The sequence below is a fragment of the Elephas maximus genome, chromosome 1 (assembly GCF_024166365.1).
Source record: "Elephas maximus indicus isolate mEleMax1 chromosome 1, mEleMax1 primary haplotype, whole genome shotgun sequence".
NCBI classification, from domain to species: domain Eukaryota; kingdom Metazoa; phylum Chordata; class Mammalia; order Proboscidea; family Elephantidae; genus Elephas; species Elephas maximus.
In genome coordinates, this window is record NC_064819.1 from 79,967,482 (window position 1) to 79,992,214 (window position 24,733).

The 24,733-nt window shown below is 40.2% G+C and overlaps 5 non-coding genes across 5 annotated transcripts; 1 reads left to right on the plus strand and 4 right to left on the minus strand.

Annotated features, from left to right (window-relative positions):
- Positions 1-13,685: 13,685 nt before the first annotated feature.
- On the minus strand, positions 13,686-13,759 carry TRNAT-UGU (transfer RNA threonine (anticodon UGU)). Its single transcript has one exon. It is a non-coding gene; the product is annotated as a tRNA-Thr (tRNA).
- Positions 13,760-17,433: 3,674 nt separating this feature from the next.
- TRNAL-AAG (transfer RNA leucine (anticodon AAG)) lies at positions 17,434-17,515 on the minus strand. Its single transcript has one exon. It is a non-coding gene; the product is annotated as a tRNA-Leu (tRNA).
- Positions 17,516-18,209: 694 nt separating this feature from the next.
- TRNAD-GUC (transfer RNA aspartic acid (anticodon GUC)) lies at positions 18,210-18,281 on the minus strand. Its single transcript has one exon. It is a non-coding gene; the product is annotated as a tRNA-Asp (tRNA).
- Positions 18,282-18,380: 99 nt separating this feature from the next.
- Positions 18,381-18,453, plus strand: TRNAM-CAU (transfer RNA methionine (anticodon CAU)). The gene has a single exon. It is a non-coding gene; the product is annotated as a tRNA-Met (tRNA).
- Positions 18,454-23,011: 4,558 nt separating this feature from the next.
- TRNAT-CGU (transfer RNA threonine (anticodon CGU)) lies at positions 23,012-23,085 on the minus strand. The gene has a single exon. It is a non-coding gene; the product is annotated as a tRNA-Thr (tRNA).
- Between the last annotated feature and the right edge of the window lie 1,648 nt (positions 23,086-24,733).

Genomic DNA, 24,733 nt, shown 5'->3' on the forward strand with positions numbered 1-24,733 from the left:
ATTCCTTATTTTTTTTCCTTTTGTCATCTGGGTACCATGCATTCAGTCGTCGTTACATTACTATGCTTTTGTAGAATTTTGGCTTTATGCACTTATTTAAACCATTTCATCTTTGAGTTTGAATTGTTCAATTAAACTGTTCAAAATAAATAATCATATTTCTTAATTTCAGAGATTTTGATCTTGTAAGCCCTTGGTGAGGTGCAGGAATTGGTATTTTCAACCAATACTTCATGTAGGTGGCTTTTGGATCATACTTTAAGAAATATTCATACTTAAAAAACTATTCATTCTATAAGAATGATTTGAGCACATACTATATATTAGTCATTATTCTAGGTGCTGGGGACACATAATTGAACAAAACGGACACTCCCCTCATGAATTTTATGTTCTATTTGGGGACACAAAAACTAAGCAAATAGTGATATAACATCTCATGTGATAGGTACTAGAGGGAAAAATAATGCAACCTAAGTGGAGGTAGGGCATGCTGAAGAGATTTGCTATTTTGTGCAGAGAATTTAAAGAAGCTCTTACTAATAAAGTTACATTTTGACTAGAGTCTTGAATGAAGTGAGGAAGTGAGCCATGGAGATTTTGAGGGAAGAGCATTTCAGGCAGATTGTACAGTATAAACCCTGAAGTATAGGCATGCTGAACGTAATTGTGTAGAAGCAAAGGTGTACGGTAATAGGAGCTCGATAATTGTAAGATACCTGTCAGAATAAGCAAAAAATACTGTGTCTGTTTAGAGAAGAAAATGAGAATTAAAGAAATGAATAGAAAGTCATAAGCCATGTCAAGTTCCTTCCAAACCATAAGGCTTCATTTACTCACCAAGAATAACCTCATGTCTTCAAACTTGATTTCCAGATGGTATAGGAGTCCCCCAAGATCACCCTATGAATGGGAGAGCCAAATTTGCCCTATATCTCTTGTAGCTCCTACCTGGAAGAAGTTAATTATTGAGCACCTCACATCTGGAGAACATGGAAATAACTGCAAGAAATGAAATGACAGAAATAAAATAATGACCTTTTCCTTTAAGGACCTGTAATCTAATCATGGAGGCAAAACATTCAATAAAATCAAATGTGTATCAAAAATTAATACATCTAGAATGCAGTTTTAATATGTGAATTTAAAAATATACTGGTTGATTCATTTTTTGAGTTATTTATCCATTCACACAATGAACTAATGTTATTACCTATGTACGTCTACCAAGCACAGGGCACTGTGCTAGGCACTGTAGGGCAGGAAAATGAACCAGAACCAATCTCTGTTCTCAAGAAGATTATACACCGAGAACTCTCTATGTATGCATAAATAACTAAGAATAATTAAAAATATGCTAATGGCCATCCTAGACTTGTAGGTAAAGAAAAGAACAAAGAGAGTTTGGAGGTGGAAGAAATTATTTCCAGTAGGGAATCGAGGAGGTGATGTTATTATTAAGATGGGTGGTATTGAACTAGATCTTGAAAATTAGATATGGATTTCAGCTTAAGCATGGCATATTTAACACACGCATTTGATTTTTCCTACCAAAATGGCAGTAGGAATAAAAGAGGTATAAACTCACAATGAAAAAGAGACTGAGAGCAGGAGGAGATGGTAGCAGAAAAACAATGTCAACTGCACTTTGGAAGCTGGAAAGCAGATGATTGGATGATAAATGTCTTAGAAAAGCTGAGAAAGCAGAAACCCTAGGCAGCAGTGAAGGGAGCCAAAAAAAAAGTAGAGTCATATGTGAGAAGCCAGAAGGACATAGGAATCGGAGGATTTCTGATGCCTTGAAAGTGATGGGGTGACACAGAGCTGAAGAAAAAAAGAGGATTGTCTGAGAGACTCTATAAAGAAATGAGAAATTCAGAACCCCAATTTCTTTAATGCTGCCAAGTGACTGCTCCTCCCCTTACTCTGGCAGAAGACAGCAGGTGAAAGTGAGGGTGAGAGTGAATTAAAGACTCTCTGGAGTTAAGGACACCAGGCAAACCTTAGAGCCAGACTGAGGGAACCAAATGAAAATGGAATGAGTGGTGAGACCCCAACTCTCAACCCCTCTCAATTATCAGAACATTGGCAAGATAAGTGGATATTCGAGAGAATGAGTACAAACTACAACATTAAAGGGAGGTCCCAGGAGACTGCTAGAGAGCAAACAGGATTGGATAGGCATGAGCAGCCCTGTCTCCAAGGGGAAGGGGAAGGGAATGGATAGGCTACCTGGTGTAACAGAACTGAGAAGAGATTTTTAGGTAATCATAGTTTATTACATGATTTCACTGTGATAATGTTTATCAGATCATGGAAATATAAACTCTCAATGCCCATCTAACCAAAAAGTATAACATTAGAGCATCTGAGTATTTGAATGGTGATGCATAGATCTGTCTCCCCCACCCCTGCCTTTTCTCTTTTTCTTCATTGTGTAAGGATTAAAATATCTCATTTTTTAATAGTAAGCAGTAAAAAGTGGGAAAATCCAAATAAGAGTAAAAGCTTGTTGCTAGGAAATATGGGTAAGTAGAAGAAAATACTGAAATTATTCAAATTTTATCGCCAGAGGGGAACAGAATTAGGAGTGAGGAGTAAGGAGGAAGGGAACAGCTATTTTTCATTGAAATCTTATACTATTATTTGATTTCTTTAAATTTGAACACAAATTTATTTCATGTAAATGAATATTAAATAAGAAGAAATTAAGGGAACCTAATGTCTATAAACGATAGTGAAGGGCATCGGAGAGACAAGCACTGACTCGAAGGATAAAAAGCACACGTCATCAATTATTGCAGCATTGGGTGCATGAAGTGGTGCAGTGAAAAATCAGGCTGTAAAAATCAGGTCCCTAATATGGAAAATCTTGAATACTGGTTTAAGGAATCCGATCAAAGGAAGATTTTTTTTTCAGGAGTAGTATGAAATGATTGGAACAGGACTTCAGGGTGTTTAATATGGCAGCATAATAAAGGATTAAAGAAGGAGAAACTGAAGGCTGGGAGGCTACTGGAGGAGTCCAAGGGAGAGAGACTGAGACCACTAGCTAGGATAATGGCAGTGGAAATCAGGAGCAAGGTACGAGTAAGATAGAAGAAGGAACTGAAAAACAGTTTGAAGTTTTAACCCAAGGTGCTGGGAGAATGGAGCTACAATGAACAGAAAAGGGCTTATATGTGAGGACTTATCAGAGTGGATGATTTCATCAAGAAAGACTTTTTAAGAAAGGTGAATTTTGAGTTCAGTCTTTAAGAACTGGCCTTGACAGTCCATTCACCAAAGGATGGATTCCTGCCTTTTGCACACAACTCTAGGTCAATCTGACCAATTACCCATCCACAAAATATCATACAACTTCCTGAATCTGTGAGTGGGGTAGTTTGTTTCAGTTGTTTAACCACAAGGGCAGGGCCAGGGACAGATACAGGGGCAGAGGGTGTGGCAGGTAATATATCTCCAAAAACAGAGATGATAATAAATGACTATTTGATAGAAGTCCATGCATTTGCATATGAAATGAGAGAGGGAAGGAGCAAAACAAAATTTCTGCCCCCCCTCCCAAAATCCTCAATATTTTGGCTTATTGGTCATTGTTTATACCATTTGATCTTTTAGTTAATGTTCAAAGTACTGGATTTTAGAGGGTTGATTTTTAGTGACCTGACCTGTGCTCTCATTGCTCCCTGATTCCTAAAAAAAAAAAAAAAAATTCCTAGACAACTGGTTATTTTGGATATGTTTCTGGAATTGGGGTAAAGAGGTGACAGCCTGGCTTAATGAGAATTCACTTAGCTCATTGAGGCATCTTACCCTGCCTGACCTTATGCAAAATTCAGAACCTGCAGTTTCTCTCTCAAAACAAAATAAAATAAGACAAATAACACCATCCTATGCTGGTGTGACTAGAAAGAGACATCACCAGAACATACCTCTTCTCATCTGGACTTGTATTAAGAAAGTGTCTTTAGCTTTGGAAGCTTATTTAGCAGAAAGACTACAAAAGGGTTGGATCACAAAAATTCTGAGGGAAGCAAGTACCTTGAGTCTAGGGCTCTAATAAGAGCCACCAAAGATCTTGATTTGCCAGGTAGGGTGCAAGTAATCCTGCAGGCAGAGGATACTCACTCCTAGTCCAAGTCTGTTTCAAAGGCAGATAAAACCAGTTATCGCCAAGGGCGCAACTGATCCCTTAGGGGTTGCCACAGGTGAATGAGTCTCCCTGGAGAGTCAGCAGGTCTTTTATTTACCATTTTGTTTATGATAAGAAATTGCATCGTTTTTTCCATGCATGTTAACAGCAAGGGAGAGCAGGATTTACCCCCACTAATTTTCATAAACAAATGCTGTGTTAATAATAGTAACAGTGACAGTAATAGCTACATTCTAGACACTTTACTTGAATCATCTTACATAATGCTCTTAACAACTCTTTGAGGTGATGCTGTTATCGCCCTCATTTTATAGATGAGAATATTTAAGCTTAAGGAAGGTAATAGTTTCTTCAACATTTACAGAGCTCACAAATGTCTAAATCTCAAACACCAAGTGAATGCTTTGCAAACTCCATGAGTAAACATCGCATTTTTTTATGTCTGTGAGAGCCCTGGTAGTGCCATGGTTAAGAGCTCCACTGCTACCACGAGGTTGGTAGTTCGAATCCACCAGCTGTTCCTTGGGAACCCTATGAAGCCGTTCTACTTTGTCATACAGGGTTGCTATGAGTTGGAATCAACTTGATGGCAACGGGTTAAGCTTTAAGGTTAAAGTAATGTTTGAGGCACATTCTTCTTTGGTCTTTTCAATGAAATTGAAAGCGTCTTGGTGACAAAGGTTCATGTCCTCTTTTCAATTTGCTTAAGCACAGTGCTAATCAAATTAAGACTATGAGTCGGAATCAACTTGACGGAAGCTGGTTTGGTTTGGTTTTCGTTTTTTATTTCTCACAAGGGCTGGTAAATTCCAATCCATCTCCATCACATGAAGTCTATCTCGGAGGAAGCCACTCCTCAGGTATTCCTCCAAGGCAGAGCTTAAGAAGCAACTTAAAAAGTGCTGTAAAGATCAAATCCTTGCTTAATTGTCTGACATAGTGATTTTTCCAATGCATGTATTCTCAATACTTTTTTCACATCCACAAATCTCCCTTATTAGATTCTGCCATGACTAAATTGTTGCTCAGAGTTGTGCCCTAAAACCCTCCCTCTTCCTACATCTATCTCAACACTTTTTCTTATCTACAAAGCTCCCTTATTAGATTCTGCCATGACTAAATGGTTGCTCAGAGTTGTGCCCTAAAATCCTCCCTATTCCTACTTTTAAATCTAAAAAAATCAGGGAATGGGGAGAGCATGTCTTAGCAGAAGCAGATCTAAAAAAATCAGGGAATGGGGAGAGCATATCTTAGCAGAAGCAGATGAGTAGAGCCCAAGAGATGGAGATAATTGATTCAGTCTGTTTATGTGGCCTGTTAATTCTTCATTAAGAACCTCCTGCATGGACTTCTGATGCTCCATTTTTCATTTTACTCCTTCATGAGGGAAATGAGTTAAACAAATATTCACTCAGCTAGTATTTTCTCCTTGCAGAAAACAAAGAGTTCTCATGCTCCCTAACCCATGGGGCAAAGGTTTGAGACCAGTCTAAGTGCCTATTTTTGTTTACCTCTGTGGTCAAAAGCTTTATCACTAACTCCAATCAAATAGATGTCTTGAGAAAGCAGGATTCTAGAGTCAGACAGCTGGCTTTGACTCTAAACTCTGTTGCTTACTAACTATATTACCTTGAACATCATTAAGCCTGTTTCCTCTCTTCAGAGATCTGGTTATAATATGTATTTGACAGGATTATTGGGATGATTAAATGAGATTGTGTCCGGAAACATCTGGAATATAACAGACTTCTGATAATCCTCACTTCTTGTCTCTCTTTATGATGAGAGTGTAAATGAATGACAGTCCACCCATGTCATTAGTACTTTCAGACATAGGTAAACCTCATAGTCAGTTTAGCTCTGAACATAGTATTTTAAGCTGGAGATTTGTATGTGGGATTCATTTGCTTCAAAATCACTTGGAGTGCTTGTTAAAAATGAAATTTCTGGGCCCTTCACCAAACAAGAATTGAAACCTCTGGGATAAGTCCCAAGGAACTATATTTTAACTAGTTCCCTGGGTGATTCAAATGTGCACTTAAGCTTGGGAATCAATGCATTAGAGGAACACTCTCTTTATTAAATTGAGGAACTAAAGTTCAACTTTCAGAGGGGCCAATCTGTTTATTTTCTTTGGGACTAAAATCCATCTGTGAAGTCTGAGGGTGTGTAAACCAAAAAACCAAACCAAACTGGTTGCAGTAGAGTCTGACTCATAGCAACACTGTAGGTCCGGTAGAACTACCCCATAGAGTTTCCAAGGAGCACCTGGTGAATTCGAACTGCTGACCTTTTGGTTAGCAGCTGTAGCTCTTAACCACTTCACCACCAGGGTTTCCAAGGGCATGTAAGCAAATATAAATTACTGTTGTTATAATTCAGTGATATTTGGCAAATCAAATGTAAAGCAGATAACACAATGATAGGTTCTCTAGAATCAATAATAAACTATATGAGAGTTCAGAAAACAGCTTTAAGTATGGGGGACATTTTTATTATTGTCTCCCCCACGCATGCACCCAACAAAAGATGACAGGGAAGAGCTTCAACAAAGACATCGCAAACATTTCAAAGAGAGCTAAAAGAAATTAAGAGAATGATAGATGTTATGAATGTATTAATATAAATAAGAACTATAAAAACGCATAAATGAGATATTTGGACAAAATGGAGATTTAAGAAGAGTGCTGACAAAGCTCAGGAGAAAAAAATAGAAGTAAAAAAAAATATTTCAACTATAAAGAGAAACCAGAAGGAACACTAGAATGAATTGACATCACAGATAAAATGATGAGGGAAGCAAATATTAGAATGGAGGAAAGTGAAAAAAATTTCAATATATATGAGGGAGAGAGATAAAACACATTGAAGAGAAAGATATAGAAGATAAGTGTCATGGATTGAATAGTGTCTCCCTAAAATATCCGTAAGCTTGGCTAGGCCACGATTGTGTGATTGTCCACCATTTTGCCTTCTGAGGTGATTTTCCTATGTGTTGTAAATCCTGCCTCTATGATGTCAATGAGGCAGGATTAGAGGCAGTTATGTTAATGAGACAGAACTCAGTCTACAGGATTAGGTTGTATTTTAAGTCAATCTCTTTTGAGATATAAAAAAGAGAAGTAAGCAGAGAAACAGGGGACCTCATACCACCAAGAAAGCAGTACTTGGAGCAGAGCGAGTCCTTTGGACCCAGGGTCCCCGGACCTGAGAAGCTCCTAGACCAGGGGAAGATTGACAACAAGGCCTCCCCAAGAGAGAAACATTTCCCTGGAGCTGGCACCCTGAATTTGGACTTCTAGCCCATTAGGCTGTGAGAGAACAAATTTCTCTTTGTTAAAGCCATCCACTTGTGGTATTTCTATTATAGCAAAACTAGATACCTAAGACGATAAGTAGATTCCAATATATGTAATAAAAGAGTTATTACTAAGAAAGAAAATGAAACAGTGGAGCAGAAGAGGAGAAACATAAACTATTAATATAATTTAATTTGTTCTTAAAAAAAGACTGAAATTTTCACATAAAATTACACATTTGGAAATAAGACAGTCACTACCAAGACATGGTCTAGTAAAACTACCGATCTTGAAAGAAAAAGAAAAAAAAATCTTTTGGAAATATAGGTAAAAAAATTCAATCAGTAATAAAAGAAAATGAGATTGGCATTAGATTTTTTACAGTAACGCTTACCTTAAGCTAAAAAGATGATGTTGTTCTTAGACGCCATGGAGCCCATTCCGGCTCATAGCGACCCCATGCACAATAAAACAAAACACTGCCCCGTCCTGTGCCATCCTCACAATCTTTTCACATTGTTGTAGCCACTATGTGAAGCTCTTCCCTGTCATCTTTTGCTGGGTGGGTGGCCAATCCATCTCTTTTTCACTAACCCTCTACTTAGCATGATGTCCTTCTTCAGGGACTAGTTCCTCCTGATAAGATGGCCAAAGTAGGTGAGACAAATTCTCACTATCCTCCTTTCGAAGGAGCATTCTGGCTGTGCTTCTTCCAAGACAGATTTGTTCATTCTTCTGGCAGTCCATGGTATATTCAATATTCTTCACCAACACCGTAATTCAAAGGCATCAATTCTTCAGTCTTCCTTATTCACTGTACAGCTTGTGCATGCATATGAGGCGATTGAAAATATCATGACTTGGTCAGGCATGCATTAGTCTTCAAGGTGATATCTTTGCTTTTTAACACTTTAAAGAGGTCTTTTGCAGCAGATTTGCCCAATGCAACACGTGGTTTGATTTCTTGACTGCTGCTTCCATGAGTGTTGATTGTGGATCCAAGGAAAATGAAATCCTTAACCACTTCAATATTTTCTCCATTTATCATAATGGTGCTTATCAGTCCAGTTGTGAGGATTTTTGTTTTTTATATGTTGAGATGTAATCCATACTAAGGTACTAATCTTTAATCTTTATCAGTAAGTACTTCAAGTCATCTTCACTTTCAGCAAGCAAGGTTGTGCCATCTGCAGATTGAAGGTTGTCTGTGAGTCTTCCTCCAATCCTGATGCCTCCTTCTTCATACAGTTCAGCTTCTCAGATTATGTGCTCAACATACAGATTGAATAACTACAATGAAAAGATACAGCCCTGGTGCATACCCTTCCTGATTTTAAACCATGCAGTAGCCCTTTGTTCTGTTCAAATGATTGCCTCTTGGTCTATGTGCAGGTTCCTCATGAGCACATTTAAGTTTTCTGGAATTCCCATTCTTTGCAATGTTATCCGTAATTTGTTATGATCCACACAGTTGAATGCCTTCGTGTAGTTGATAAAACATAGGTAAACATCTTTCTGGTATCCTTTGCTTTCAGCCAAGACCCATCTGACATCTGCAATGATATCCCTTATTCCACATCCTCTTCTGAATTCAGCTTGGATTTCTGGAAGTTCCTTGATGATATACTGCTGCAACTGCTTTTGAACGATCTTCAGCAAAATTTTATTTGCGTGTGATATTAATGATATTGTTGCATAATTTCCATATTCTTTTGGATCACCTTTCTTAGGAATGGTCACAAATATGGATCTCTTCCAGTCAGTTGGCCAGGTAGCTGTCTTCCAAATTTCTTGGCATAGACGAGTGAGAGCTTCCAGTGCTGCATCCGTTTGTTGAAACATTTCAATTGGTATTTCATCAATTCCTGGAGCCTTGTTTTTTGACAATGCCTTCAGCGCAGCTTGGACTTCTTCCTTCAGTGCCATAGGTTCTTGATCATATGCTACCTCCTGAAATGGTTGAATGTTGGCCATTTCTTTTTGGTACAGTGACTCTGTGTATTCCTTCCATCCTCTTTTTATGCTCCCTGCATCATTCAAGTTTTTGGACATAGGATCCTTCAAGATAGCAACTCTATGCTTGAATTTTTTCTTCAATTCATTCAGCTTGAGAAATGTCAAATGTGTTCTTCCCTTTTGGTTTTCCAACTCCAGTTCTTTGCACATTTCATTATACTACTTTGTCTTCTAGAGCTGCTCTTTGAAATCTTCTGTTCGTTTCTTTTATCATCGTTTCTTCTTTTTTGCTTTAGCTACTTGACATTCAAGAGCAAGATTCAGAGTCTCTTCTGACATCCATTTTGATCTGTCTTTTTTCTGTCTCTTTAATGGCCTTTTGCTTTCTTCATGTATAACGGCCTTGATGTCATCCCACTTTTCTGGTCTTGGGTCATTAATGTTCAATGCGTCAGATCTATTCTTGAGATGGTCTCCAAATTCAGTGGGATATACTCAAGGTCGTACTTTCACTCTTGTGAATTTGTTTTAATTTTTTTCAGCGTGAACTTGAACTTGCATATGAGACTTGGTGGTCTGTTCCACAGTTGGCCCCTGGCCTTGCTCTGATTGATGATATTGAGCTTCTCCATCATCTCTTTGCACAGATGTAGTTGATTTCATTCCTGTGTATTTCATCCAGTGAGATCCATGTAGAGTCACGGTTTATGTTGTTGAAAAAGGTATTTGCAATGAATAAATTGCTTACCTTGCAAAATTATGTCATGCAATCTCTGGCCTATCACCAAGGACATGCTTTCCAACTACTGATCCTTCTTCTTTGTTTCCAACTTTTGCATTCCAATCACTGGTAATTATCAGTGCATCTTGATTGCATGTTTGATCAATTTCAGATTGCAGAAGTTGGTTAAAATCTTCAATTTCTTCACCTTTGGCATTTGTGGTTGGTGTGTAAATTTGAATAATAGTCTTCCCTGTAGGGGTATTCATATTATACTATCACCGACAGCATTGTACCTCAGGATAGATTTTGAAATGTTCTTTTTGACGATGAATGTGACACCATCTGTTTGATTCAAAATGGCCAATACCAGTCCATTTCAGCTCACTAATGCCTAGGATATTGATGTTTATGCATTCCATTTCATTTTTGAGGACTTCCAATTTTCCTAGATTCATTCTTCATACATCCCATATTCCAATTATTAACAGACATTCAAAGCAGTTTATTCTCATTTTGAGTCATGCCACATCAGCAAATGAAGGTACCAAAAGCTTTACTACATCCACATCATTAAGGTTCACTCTACTTTGAGAAGGCAACTCTTCCCCAGTCATATTTTGAGTGCCTTCCAACATGAGGGGCTCATCTTCTGGCACTATATCAAACAATATTTTGCTGCCAACTATAAGGTTTTCACTGGCCAATTTTATGAGAGGTAGATCACCTCCAGGTCCTTCTTCCAGTCTGTCTTAGTCTAGAAGGTCGTCTGAAATCGGTCCATGATGGGTGAACCTGCTGGTATTTGAAATACTGTTGAAATAGCTTCCAGCATCACAGCAACAAGAAGCCACCAGAGTAGGATAAAATGATGGTGATGGAAAAGACAAAAGAGCATATTTCAGATATTCAGGAAAGAAAATGTGAGACAAAGATTATTGAAATCAAACCGTCCTTCAAATTTCAGAAAAAAAATTGTTTAGAATATGCAAGAACTCAAGAAATATAGTTTTCTTTAGGTTTCATTAGATTCGGGTTCTCTTTCCAGGTCTTTCTTATGCACACATAGAGATAGATAGCTGCCATCCAGTCTACTTAGACTCATGGCAACCTTATGTACAACAGAATGAAGTATTGCTGGTTCTTCATTATCCTCATAATCACCGACATGTGCATCCAAGTCCATCATTGTGGCTATTGTGTCAACCCATCTCACCAAGGGTCTCCATCACGCTCCCTGGCCTTATATTTCACCAGCGATTGATCCCTCCTGATGACATGTCCAAAGCAAGTGAGTTGAACTATGTTTCATTGTGATCCATAAGGTTTTCACTCACTAATTTTCTGAAGTAGAAGAAAGGTCAGGCCTTTCTTCCTAGTTTGTGTTAGTCTGGACGCTCTGCTGAAACCTGTCCCCCATGGGCAGGGGACAAATCTAAGGTATGGCAGGTAGGACTCATGCCCTGGGCTCTGCTTGAGACAGGAGGGGGGCACCAGTGCGCAGTTTCTATTGGCCATTATAGTTTCCACAGCCAGCTGTGAGAGATCCTTCAGCAATTTAAAACTAATTGTCATAGGCGTTGTCTTCTGTAGATGTGCCACTGATGGGTGACCCTGCTGGTATTTGAAATAACTGTGGGATAGCTTCCAGCATTGTAGCAACAAGCGAGCCACTACAGTATGACAAACTGACAGATAGTGGATGCACACATAAGTTATTTTTTTCCTCTCCCCTATTTCTTACAAAAAGATAGTATACTATGTACATCTGCACATTCCTTACTTTAAAAAAAAAAAAAGCTTATTTATTTTGTTGTTGCTGTCAGGAATATACGCAGCAAAACATACACCGATTCAACAGTTTCTAAATGTGCAATTCAGTGACATTGATTACAGGCTTAGAGTTGTGCAACCATTCTCACCCTCCTTTTCTGAGTTGTTCCTCCCTCATTAACATAAACTCACTGCCCCCTAAGATGCCTGTCTAATTTTTCCAGTTGCCGTTGTCAATTTGATTCCATATAGATTGTTCTTAAAAGAGCATAATGCTCAAGACAGACTTTTTTTTTCTTACAAGGTAAGCTAAACTATTGTTTCGTTTTAAGAAGACTTTAGGTGATATTTTTGTTTGCACATTTTTTAAATTTTTATTTTAACACTATATACTGGAGATCACTCTGTTTACAAGCTTAGAAATCCTTCTCATTCCTTTTACAGTTTATATTCCCAGGGGCTCTGGTAGCACAGGGGTTAAGTGTTTGGCTGCTAACTGAAAGGTCCGCAGCTGGAATCCACCAGCCACTCCTTCCTACTACTCTGTATAAGTCTGGGGTCGACTTGATGGCAATGTACTTTTTTTTTTTAATTTCCCAGGACTGCTGTAACAAAATACCACAAAGCAGATGGCTTTAAACAACAAGTATTTGTTATCTCACAGTTCTGAAGTCTAGTAGTCCAAATTCAGGGTGTCAAAAAATCCGTTGCCATCAAGTTGATTCCAGCTTCCACTCACAGCAGCCCTATAGGGACAGAGTAGAGCTGCTCCATAGTGTTTCCAAAGTTGTAATCTTTTATGGAAGGAGCCCTGGTGGCACAGTAGTTAAGCCCTTGGCTGTTAACTGAAAAGGCTGAGGTTTGAATGCACCAGCTGCTCTTCGAGAGAAAGATGTGGCAATCTGCTGCCATAAAGATTTACAACTTTGAAAACCCTGTGGGGCAGTTCTACTCTGTCTTGTAGGGTCACTATGAATCAGAATGCACTTGGCCGTAAAGGGTTTAATCTTTCAGGGTATCAGCAGGGCCATGTTTTCACTGGAGGCTGTAGGGGAAGATGCCTTCTTATCTCTTTCAGGTTCTGGTAGCCTTGGCTTACACATGCAGCATAATTCCAGGCCATCTTTCCTCTATCTGCATCTCTTCTCTTTTATGAAGATACCCACCCTAATCCCATATGAACGAATGTTAATTTAACTGATAACATCTTCGAGGGCCCTGTTTCCAAACAAGATCACATTCACTCATACTGTGGGGTTAGGACTTCAACATATCTTTTGGGGGGATGCAATTCAATCCATAACACAGCTGTATGTGTGTATCATAGATTATTCAATAGTCCTCAATTAATGAACATGAGGTTTATTTTTAGCTGTTTTCTATCATAAATTTTAAAAAGATAAGCCATGTTCATATTTCATTTTGTATTTTTACCCATGTGTGTTCGGAATCGATTGCTAACAAAGGGTTTGCTGAATGGGAGGATAAATGCAAACAACATTCTTATAGCTACAGCTGTGTACGTTTTGAATCTGTGCATATCACATAGCAGAAGTTCAATAAATATTTGTTGGAGAAAAAGAACTGGCATAATTTAATTCAAAAACTTACATGAAAAGTTATTTAGGGCATATCACTTTTCCTTTGGAAGTGGGAATTCTGCAGCCACAACTGCCTGTGATTAATAGAATCAGAATTTACAGTTCAGTAAGCGCCTTAGAGAATTTAGGGGTAAGGGAGGATAGAGAGGAGATTGATTCTCCATGGAGAGGAAAAACAAAGGCCCTACTGGGATTTGAACCCAGGATCTCCTGTTTACAAGACAGGCGCTTTAACCAACTAAGCCATAGAGCCCATGAGCATATGTGGGTTAGTACTAGGTCTAGCCTGATCAATTATATGAAAAATTCTTGCTATGAAGTCTTCATAACCCAGAGCAGTTTACCTTAAGAAAATGGGCAAACTCCAAGAAGACGTTTTGCTTACTCAGATGTGCTGTAGAACTAATAAAGCGGGAAAAGTTTCGGGCAGCTTGAGCGTCTGGGCCATAATGCTCCAATTAGTCCAAGGATAAATCTTAATAAAAGTCCAGGATGCTTAATCTTTCCAAATGGGATGAAGGTTTCTAAAAACAAACTTTGCTGTTACTGCGCCTCATCTTTTGTAACTTAGATTCTTAGTTCAAATGCCCTAAGTGAGGGTCTCTAACAAAAGAACTCCACTGAGAATCTCAGACCACCAGGTTACACATCACTTGCACCCATAGCAAGCGGTGATTTGGAGGGGAGGAAACCGGAGAGAAGAGAAGACTGGGAGGGTCCAATTCAACTACAGCGTCTCCTTTAAAGTTGCCGCTCCTTTAAAATCCCACAATGTCAATGTCAAGCGCTATAACGACTCTAACCAGACAACCAGAGATGTAGAGCCTCTTGGGGAAGGGGGCGGGGAGCGGCGAAGAGAGGGGGTCTTGGCCACATGGGATTCCTGGATCCAGGTACAGCCCTTCTGAGGTGAAGAGCCTTATGGCTCCAGCGAACCTTCGTGGTGCCCTCTTCTTACTCAAGGTCTGGTTTCAAACGCCGTAGGTCATCGACTCGCAAAAAAGTAACGTCTTCTGGTCTCTAACCCGGCCGTTGAACCCTGCGGTGACGCCCTGCCCTCGTTCCCCCATTGAGTCCCCCACCCCGGGGATTCTAGGAAGGCCCAGTTGGCTAGCTGTGCACCTGACTGCAGCTCTGCGCCCCCAGGAAGTCCCCGAGTGGGACTGTGGGAGCCGGGGTGAGGCTGCAGGGCCCGGAGCCCCTAGGACAGACAATGACTGAAACGCTGGGGCGGGGCGGGGGGGCGGGGGGTCGGAGGGAGGCAGGGCAGTGGAGGGGAGACCCAGGGACTCCGCCCAGACCGCGTTGGTGAGGTTAGAGCTGGCAGTAAGTGACCTCTCAAGACCCCAAGAGGACTCCAAAACAGGCGTCAATTGCAAACTGATCCGGGCTCTGAGGTTTGGGAATTAAGGCCATCAACACAATTCAGCAAAAAGTGGAAGAACTGTTTGCACAAGAAAACTCACACACATGTACATATACACACAACACACGCATTCACACACAGCCATGACTCAATTTCCGGGTGGGTGGGACCGGGAGCTCCTCTGTTCTCTGGTTGTGGACAGAAAGAATAACTTCCCGCTGCACAGCTCCCCCCTCCCGCACCCCGATCCCCAGACGCAGCTGACTAGAGGCTTCTTCACCTCCACCTAGTCAAGGTTCGGGCGTAGCGTTCTCCCTACCTAACAAAACCTGTTGCCACCCTAGTGATTTTTAATCATTTTCTCAAGATTTTTTTTTTTTTTTTTCTCTTGTGGAGTTCCATGGATTTTATTCTTTGGCTGTCTTTACACTTTGATATCCGGGTACCATAAACAGCAGCAAAGGAGGCATACTAAAGTCTCCAGCGTCCCTGCTTGATGGACCTAAAACCAAATTCTTTGCCCCTGATAAAGTGTCAAGGTCTCTTCCCAGTTACCCAGTTCCTCAGGCACACACACAGCTTCTTGTATATCCTCTCAGGCAAACTCAGTTTCTTGGGTATCCTCTCAGGGACATTATTTCCTCCACTTTTCATACCAACAAGGGAATTCCAAACACATTCCACTGCATCTTGGTTTTTTCACTTCATGTACGTTGTAGTGGTTTCCAAATCAACACAGAAAGAGATTCTTCCTTTTTTTTTTTTTTTTTTTTTTGCTTGGCACCGTGGAATTCCACTGTATGGGTATATCATAATATGTATCTTGCCCATACAAACAATGCTGCAATAAGTAATACTGTGTATCTGACATTTCAAATGGGTGTGAGTACTTTTTATACATGGAATTGCTGAAGCAATGTATGTGATGTGCGATGTTAATTCTGATGGATCTTGCCTAATAAACCTTCCCACCAGCATGCCACAATGGTCTGGTTTCCCACACTATTACAACCACTTTGTATTATAATACAATGATGACAATAACAATAATAACAAACCCATTGTCTTCTAGTCGATAGATTCTGACTCTTGGTGACCCCATGTGTTACAGAGTAGAAATGCTCCACAGGGTTTTCTTGGCTGTAATCCTCATGGAAGCAAACTGCCAGGCCTTTCTTCTGCAGTGCCACTGTGTGGGTTGGAACCACAAACCTTTAGGTTAGCAGGTGAGCTTAAACCTTTTTCACACCCAGGGACCTTTGTATCAACATAGGCCTTGGGTAAATGACACATGCAGATATTAACATAGAGTAAACAAGCATTGTTGGACCACCCAATTTGGTCCAATGGAGCCAGCCAGAAATTGGAAAATAAATAGCTATTTAAGACTCCACTTAAAATTGATGCAGCAAAATGAAAAGTTCAGATAGGATGAAAAGTAAATAATGTAAATAAAAGTCAAAACTCAAATAGAAATGAGTGGATTGTTTGATAAATGGTCTTGGGTTAATTTGGTAGCCATCTGGGAAAATAAAAGCTTTTATCATATGTCACCTGTGATACTAAAATAAATTTCAAATAGACATAAAATTTAAAAGTAAAAAATGAAAAATAAAACAAAATGTAATTACTGGAAATGCTAAGACAGAAAGTTTGTATAATTTCAGGGTAGAAAACCAATTTTTACACAAAACTTAGAAACAATGAAAGTTTGACATAATTCACTACAGGAAAAAATTCTGCCTGGACACACTTCCATTTTCTTAAAAAAAACAAGACAAAACAACAACTAAAACCCCAAACAAACAAAAAACACATAAGCAAAGTGAAAAAAAAAAATCAAATGGACAAACTATGAAGAAAATATTTATAATTTCCCTAATATGTAATAGGAAAATATGAATTTCCCTAATATATAATATGCAATAAATTAGGTTCAGAACATATAAAATATGGGGAAAATAAGAAGTAGATTTCTACTGGCTTGTTTGTCCCTGAGTGGTACAAATGGTTAAAAGGCTGGGCTGCTAACTGGAAGATTGGAAGCTGGAATCCACCCAGAGGCACCTCAGAGGAAAAACCTAGTAATCTACTTCCAAAAAATATCAGCCATTGAAAACCTTAAGTAGCACAGTTCTATTCTGACACGTGGAGTCTCCGTGAGTCAGAACTGACTCGGTGGCAACTGGTTATCGGCTTGTTTACGCAAATGACATTTCTTGCAAGTAACCCCAGACTGATATAGTTGCCTGGGTAGGCAGAATCCCGTGCAGCTGGAATGTGGAGGGAAGTGGTGGAAGAGGAATGTTTTCACCGTATATGAAAGTTTTTGTTTCTGTAATTCGGAAATATGTGAAAGTTATATTTCAATATAAACATTAAAAAAACATAAAAGTCTTTTTTTCCTTGGACACAATATACCGTTCTCATAGAAGACAATAGCTGGATTTTCTTAGAAGACTATAGTTGATCACTTCCCCTGCTGTTACCCAGCCTCAAGCAGCTTGCTCCAGCCAGTTTTGCAACCTGTTCTGGGGTGGATTCTGCTTATACAATAGGGTTGGCAGCGGTGGGATTCGAACCCACGCCCCCGCAGAGACTGGAGCCTTAATCCAGCGCCTTAGACCGCTCGGCCACGCTACCGCTCATGGAGGAGCATTTCAAATCTTAATATTCGTAATGACACAAGAATGTTTTCTGGTATGTTTGAAATCTTAAGGTCTGTAAAGACACAAGAATGTTTTCCACCACGTTATTCTTTTCTCAGAACATTTCTACAAGGTAGTTGTCCAGAACATCAGTAAATAACAGTTGAAATTTATTGGGAACCTATTATGTGCCATGCACTGTCCTTACATACACTGTCATTCAGTCCTCTAACCTGCCTCAAAAGATAGATACTTTTACTATGATATTCATTTTCCTGATGGAGAATTTGAGGCACAGAGGTGATAAGCAACTTGCTGAATGTCACCCAGCGGTAAGTGATGTTTACAGCAGAGTGGAAAACTTCACCCTGTTGTATATTTATTTAACCAAGGGTAAAATTCTGAAATGATTTTGATCAGTGCTATTGTGACAAACCGCAACAGCAAATTTATGTATGACGTAGCATCAATTCCTTTTGGGGCACTGAGGTGTATAAAGCCAAACCAAACCCGGTGCTGTCGAGTGGATTCCAACTCAGCGGCTCTGTAGGACAGAGTAGAGCTTCTCCATAGGGTTTCCAAGGAGCGGCTGGTGGATTCGATCTGGAGATCTTTTGAGTTGCTGCCTGAGTTCTTATCCACTGCGTCGCCAGGGCTCAAAAAAAAAAAAAAAAAAAAAATCCAGTACTCTCCCCGTCGGGGAATCGAACCCCGGTCTCCCGCGTGACAGGCGGGGATACTTACCACTATACTAACGAGGAGTGGGCTTACAGTACGAAAAAATCTAATTTTTCCAGAAAGTTCATTGAGGCTTGAAATCTCTGGAATCGAGAGGTTTGCTAAAAGCGGCTTGTATAAGTGCCTTCTTAGCGCAGTAGGCAGCGCGTCAGTCTCATAATCTGAAGGTCCTGAGTTCGAGCCTCAGAGAGGGCATGAGGGGTTTTTTTTTTTTTTTTTTTGTCTCGTCTACGTAGATACACTCACTTGAAAAAGAAACGTGGTAGTAGAGAAAATTATTCCACTAATCAAATTTTTGAGAATGAAACACAGATTCCAGAAGTGACTCTCAGTCAGTCTCATGTAATGTGATTTTAAGTGGGGCTGTAGAATCTGTGATTTTAAACACTCTGCCAATGAATCCGTCAGGAACTTTATCAGTTTCCTTTGGTAGCAAGACAGTTTGTCAATACACTGACTACAGTACGACCTAATACTAAGCTCTGGATTAGTTGCCTGTTGCCACTGCAGCAGATGACCACAAAATTGATAGCTTTAAAAAACGCAAATTTATTATCTTCAGTTCTGGAAGTCAGAAGTCTGAAGTGAGTTCTATGGGACTAAACTCAAAATGTTGACAGAGTTGCATTTTTTCTGGAGACTCTGGTGCAGAATTCATTCCTTGCCTTTTCTAGCTTCTAGAGTCCACCCACGTCACTAAGGTCCATTCTACTTTGAGGAGGCAGGTTTTCCCCAGTCCTATTTTGAATGCCTTGCAACCTGAGGGGCTCATCTTCCGGCACTATATCCGACAATATTCCACTGGTATTCGTGAGGTTTTCACTGGCCAATTTTTTCAGAAATAGACTACCAGGTCATTCTTCCTAGTCTGTCTTAGTCTGGAAGCTCCGCTGAAACATGTCCACCAAGGATGATCCTGCTGGTATTTGAAATACCCGTGGCAAAGCCTCCAGTATGACAGCAACACGCAAGCCACCACAGTAGACAAACTGACAAACATACTCCTCAAATTAGAGTAGACCTTAACGATGTTGATGGAGTCAAGGTTTCAGGACCTTCATTTGCTGATGTGGCACTACTCAAAATGAGAAGAAACAGCTGCTGATATTCACTAATAACTGGAACAAGGAATATACGAATTATGAATCTGGGAAAATAGAAGTTTTCAAAAATGAAATGGAACCCATAAAGATCAATATTCTAGGCGGTAGTGAGCTGAAGTGGACTGGTATTGGCCATTTTGAATCAGACAATCATATTGCCTACTATGCTGGGAATGACTGCAGTCTGAAATTGATTTTAAAAAATGCAATGAGGATGCATTGATAATTACCGGTTGTTGGAATGCAAAAGTTGGAAACGAAGAAGAAGAATTAGTAGTTGGAAAATATGGCTTTGTTGAGAGAAACAACGCTGGAGATCACATGATAGAATTTTGCAAGAACAATGACTTATCCATTGCAAATACCTTTTTTTAAACAAAATAAACGGCAACTATACACTTGGTGAAAACTCCGGTGGCATAGTGGTTAAGAGCTACTGGCTGCTAACAAAAAGGTTAGCAGTTCGAATTCACCAGCTGCTCTTTGGAAACACTATGGGGCAGTTCTACACTGTTCTACATGGTCACTATGAGTCAGAATCGACTCCAGGGCAATGGGTTTGGTTTTGGTTTGGATATATTGGACCTCACTGGATGGAAAACACAGGAATCGAATTGACTATATCTGTGGAAAGAAAGTGGAAAGAGACGATGGAAAAGCTCAACATCAGCCAGAACAAGGCCAGGGACCGGCTGTGGAAAAAGCCATCAATTGCTCACATGTGAGTTCAAGTTGAAGCTGAAGAAAATTAAAACAAGTCACCCAAGAAACCCACTGCCGTCGAGTCGATTCCAACTCAAAGCAACCCTATAGGGCATAGTAGAACTGCCCCATATGGTTTCCAAGGAGAGCCTGGTGCATTTGAACTGCCAACTTTTTGGTTAGCAGCCTCAGCTCTTAGCCACCACACCACTAGGGTTTCTAAAACAAGTCTACAAGAGCCAAAATACTAGTACATCCCACCTGAATTTGGAGACATCTCAAAGGTAGATTTGACACATAAAACACTAATGACCAAAGATCAGACAAGTTGTGGGAAGACATCAAAGACATCATACACGAAGAAAGCAAAAGGTCATTAAAAAGACAAGAATGAAAGAAAAAAACAAATCGGATATTAGAAGAGACTCTGAAACTTGCTCTTGAAAGTGAGGTAGCTAGAGCGAATGGAAGAAATGATTAAGTAAAAGAGCTGAACAGAATATTTCAAAGGGCAACTCTAGAAGACAAAGTAAAATATTCAAGTGAAATGTGCAAATACCTGCAGTTAGAAAACCAAAAAGGAGAACACACCTGGCATTTCTCAAGCTCAAAGAACTGAAGAAAAAATTCAAGGCTCAAGTTGCAATATTGAAGGACTCTATGGTGAAAAAATTGAATGGTGCGGGAAGCATCAAAAGAAGATGGAAGGAATATACAGAGTCACTGTACCAAAAAGATTTGGTTGACTTTCAACCATTTTAGGAGGTAGCATATGATCAAGAACCGATGGTATTGAAGGAAGAAGTCCAAGCTGCACTGAAACCACTGGTGAAAAACAAGGCTCCAGGAAGTGATGAAATACCAGTTGAGATGTTCCGACAAATGGATGCAGTGCTGGAGGTGCTCACTCATCTATGCCAAGAAATTTGGAAGACAGCTACCTGGCCAACTGACTGGAAGAGATCCATATTTGTGCCTATTCAAAAGAAAGGTGATCCAACAGGATGTGGAAATTGTCAAACACTATCATTAATATTACATGCAAGTAAAATTTTGCTGAAGATCATTCGAAATCCGTTGCAGCAGTACGTTGACAGGGAATTGCCAGAAATTCAGGCTGGATTCAGAAGAGGACGTGGAACCAGGGATATCATTGCTGATGTCAGATGGATCTTGGCTGAAAGCAGAAGATACCAGAAAGATAATCACCTGTGTTTTATTGACTATGCAAAGGCATTTGACTGTGTGGATTGTAACAAATGATGGGTAACATTGGTAAGAATGGGAATTCCAGAACACTTAATTGTGCTCATGTGGAATCTGTACATAGACAAACAGGCAGTCGTTTGAACAGAACAAGGGGATACTGCATGGTTTAAAGTCAGGAAAGGTGTGTGTCAGGTTGTATCTTTTCACTATACTTATTCAACTTGTATGCTGAGCAAATAATTAGAGAAGCTAGACTATATGAAGAAAAATGTGGCATCAGGTTTAGTGGAAGACTCATTAACATACTCAAATGACACAACCTCGCTGTCTGCTTTTGTAAAGATTACACCTAAGAAAATCCTACAGTGTAACGTATGAGGTCTCCATGACTTGGAATCAACTCCATGGCAACTAGCATCAACAATGATAAAACCAACAATGATAGCGAACTTTAATAATTGCTTATTTATGTGACAGATATCTTTCTAAAGTATCTTATGTATATTTACTCATCAAGTCCTCCCATCAGCTCTATCAGATAGGCTTATTACTATGTCCATTTTATATACGTGGAAATAGAGGCCAATTGGGTGAAAGTAATTTGCCAAGTTCCCTTAGGAGCAGCTGGGGGTTGAATACAGGCACTGTGATCTAGTTTAACAGGGTTCTACTCAAAATGAAGAAAGGTGATGTCTAGACATAGTTGGGGAAAATTTTTCTAATTATTTAATCTTGTTACTGATGATAATTAGGAAAATATAGTGGTCTTGAATATTTCTCATTAAAATAATTTAAAACAATTGCCAGTAACTTTTTGCAAGAGACAGGACGTCCCTCTCTGGTTATCCTGCCCCCACCCTGTACACTTCCCATATTTCTTCCTTGCTTTATTTTTCTCCATAAACTTCATCAATATCTGATATGTTTACTTATTTTTTTACTTATTTTACACATCATTTTCTTTATTGTCTGTGTCACTGCCGCCAGAACATAAACTTCATGAGAGCAGTGATTTTCTGTTGGGTTTTTCCACATAGATACCTGGCACATAAAAGACCTGCAGTTAATATTTGTTGAGTTAATGGGTGAATAAAGGGAGACACAAAGACGTAAATTTTCATGAATCTATAGGGCTGAAGCTAAGTTGCTGTAGATATTTGACAGGTTTCCCCAATCTAATCTTTTCCCTCAACAAATGTGTCCTAGCTCTGGATGTACGTGGGTCTAGGACATTTTATCTTCCAGACGATCATCATTCTTAAGGTTTTCTAGTTCTTTCTAAAGAGGATTACCATGGTAATATAATTGTTTTTTCTCATATCCTCTTCAAAATGGCAAGATGCTGCTACAAACATCCTACTTTTCTTTTGTAGCTAATAGTTTATTCATTGTTCATTAATTTATCTTAACTCTTATAAAATGGATTATAGAACTGGAGATGGTTGGACTTTAGAGAGACTGCATCTACTTATCTGGGTGCTTTTAACTGTTAACACATTTTAGGTGCAGAAAAATATTTTACCACAGTTTAATGGAAAATATGTATGAAGAGTGAACGAGGTAAGCTCACATGCATTATTCTTTGGCAGTGGTTTGCATTTAAATTGTCATTTCCCTAAGAATCTGCTTCTTTTGAACAGCAGGCTGCAGTCAAACAAATTCAAATCACCGGATCAGCAGGAAGACACTTGCCAATTTAATAGATTTTCAGCAAGAGGTGACTTCCTAGGAAAACCTTAAGGCCCTACTGGGAGTCGAACCCAGGATCTCCTGTTTACGAGACAGGCGCTTTAACCAACTAAGCCATAGAGCCACACGAATAACAAGGTCTTGAACTGTGTCTATGTCATTTCACTTGGGCTGGGTGAAGAAATCCGTTGTTCTGTGCATAGTCAAAAACTCAAAAAAAAAAAAAAGTTGTGCATAGTAGCAGAGAACTTTTCACTCTGTTGTACATAGAGTCGCTCTGAGTCGGAACCGACTTGAGGGCATTTAACAACATTTGTTGTCTTTAGAAAATATGCCAGCTCCAAATAGGTGCTTCACTTGCTCAGGTGCACTTCAGTTGAAAGAATCCAAGAGGAAAAGTATCAGGAAGCTGGAGCTTCAGACAGAGGATTTCTGTATTATTCCAAGGAAAATCGTTGCAGAAATATGCCATATGTGGATAAGACCATTCCACACTATTAAAAAAAAATTCTTTTGAACTTTTAAGTATTTGTATAAAGTAACTGGCCGTACAGACCAAAGTAAGTCACTGGCGGCACGTGGAACTGCCAGATGTGTTAAGAGGGGTACCCGCATCTCTTACGGGGAGTCCAGAAGACTGTGAAACAGGTGTCAGCAACCTGGTTTCTCTTCCAGTTCCGTTAGGTCATTTTCAAAAGCATGGTAATGAGCTATTTTAACAACCTTCCACGTGGAGCCTGGGGGGCTGAGGAGAGGGAGGCAAGTGCCCCTGCAGCTTTGTCCTCAAAGACTTTAGGGAAAACTTGAAAAAGCCGACCAAGAAAAGGAGCCATTAGTTTGTCCCAGTTTCGCCCCGCCCCGCCCTTTGCCCTCTTTTCTTCTCTCTGCCTTGGTTTCTTATTCATGCAGTTCTAAGAATCAGCTCCCGGAAGAGTTAACGCCTTCCTTTCCCGAATCTGGTCCTTGCACCCCGCGGTGTCCCTGCCCTGGCACCCAGACCCTTTTCCCTCGGTGACGCGCAAAGAGAGAGCACCGCCTGCGAACTGTAAACCCGACGGTGGCTTCGTGCCCCAAAGCCTCGCGGAGGGCGGGGAGAGGGCGTGGGAGTCAGGGTGAAGCTGTGAGTCCCGGGGTCCCGAGGACAGACTGGACTGAGACTTGTGATGGGACGAGCGGCGGTGGGGTCGGGCCAGGGGACCCAGGACCCAGCCCAGAAAGCTTTGGAGCGAGAGGGATGCGTACTTTTAGCGCCCGGGGAGGATGCGACCGTCCGCGTCAAAAGCAAACGGATCCCCGCTCTGAACTTCGTGAATTAAGATCATGAACACATTGGGTAAGTAGAAGGTCCGTCCGCACAGACATTTTCTCCCATGTCTTCCACAATAGGGACTTTACAAGAAAGCTGAAACTGGAGTTCGAGGTGTGTGAGGATGGGGATGGGTTGGGGGCCTCCTGGGTTTTCTGGTTGCTGACATTAAAAATAACTTTCCGGTGCTGATCCCTAAACACAGCCTGTAAAACTCAAGACTCTTCATCCCCCGGTCCTCACAGCCCTGGTGCCACGTAGACTGTGGTTACTGAATTTCCAGAATTGAATGGGGTCGCCCAGTGTCGGGATGACTCTATGGTAACGGGGGTTTTTTGTATTTTCTGGCTGCCTTCCCCTTTACACCCCGGTCTGTCAGTTTGTTCTGCCGTGATGGCTTGAGTGTTGCTATTACGATGCTGGAAGTTACACCAACAGTCTTTCAAATACCAGCAGGGTCATTCAT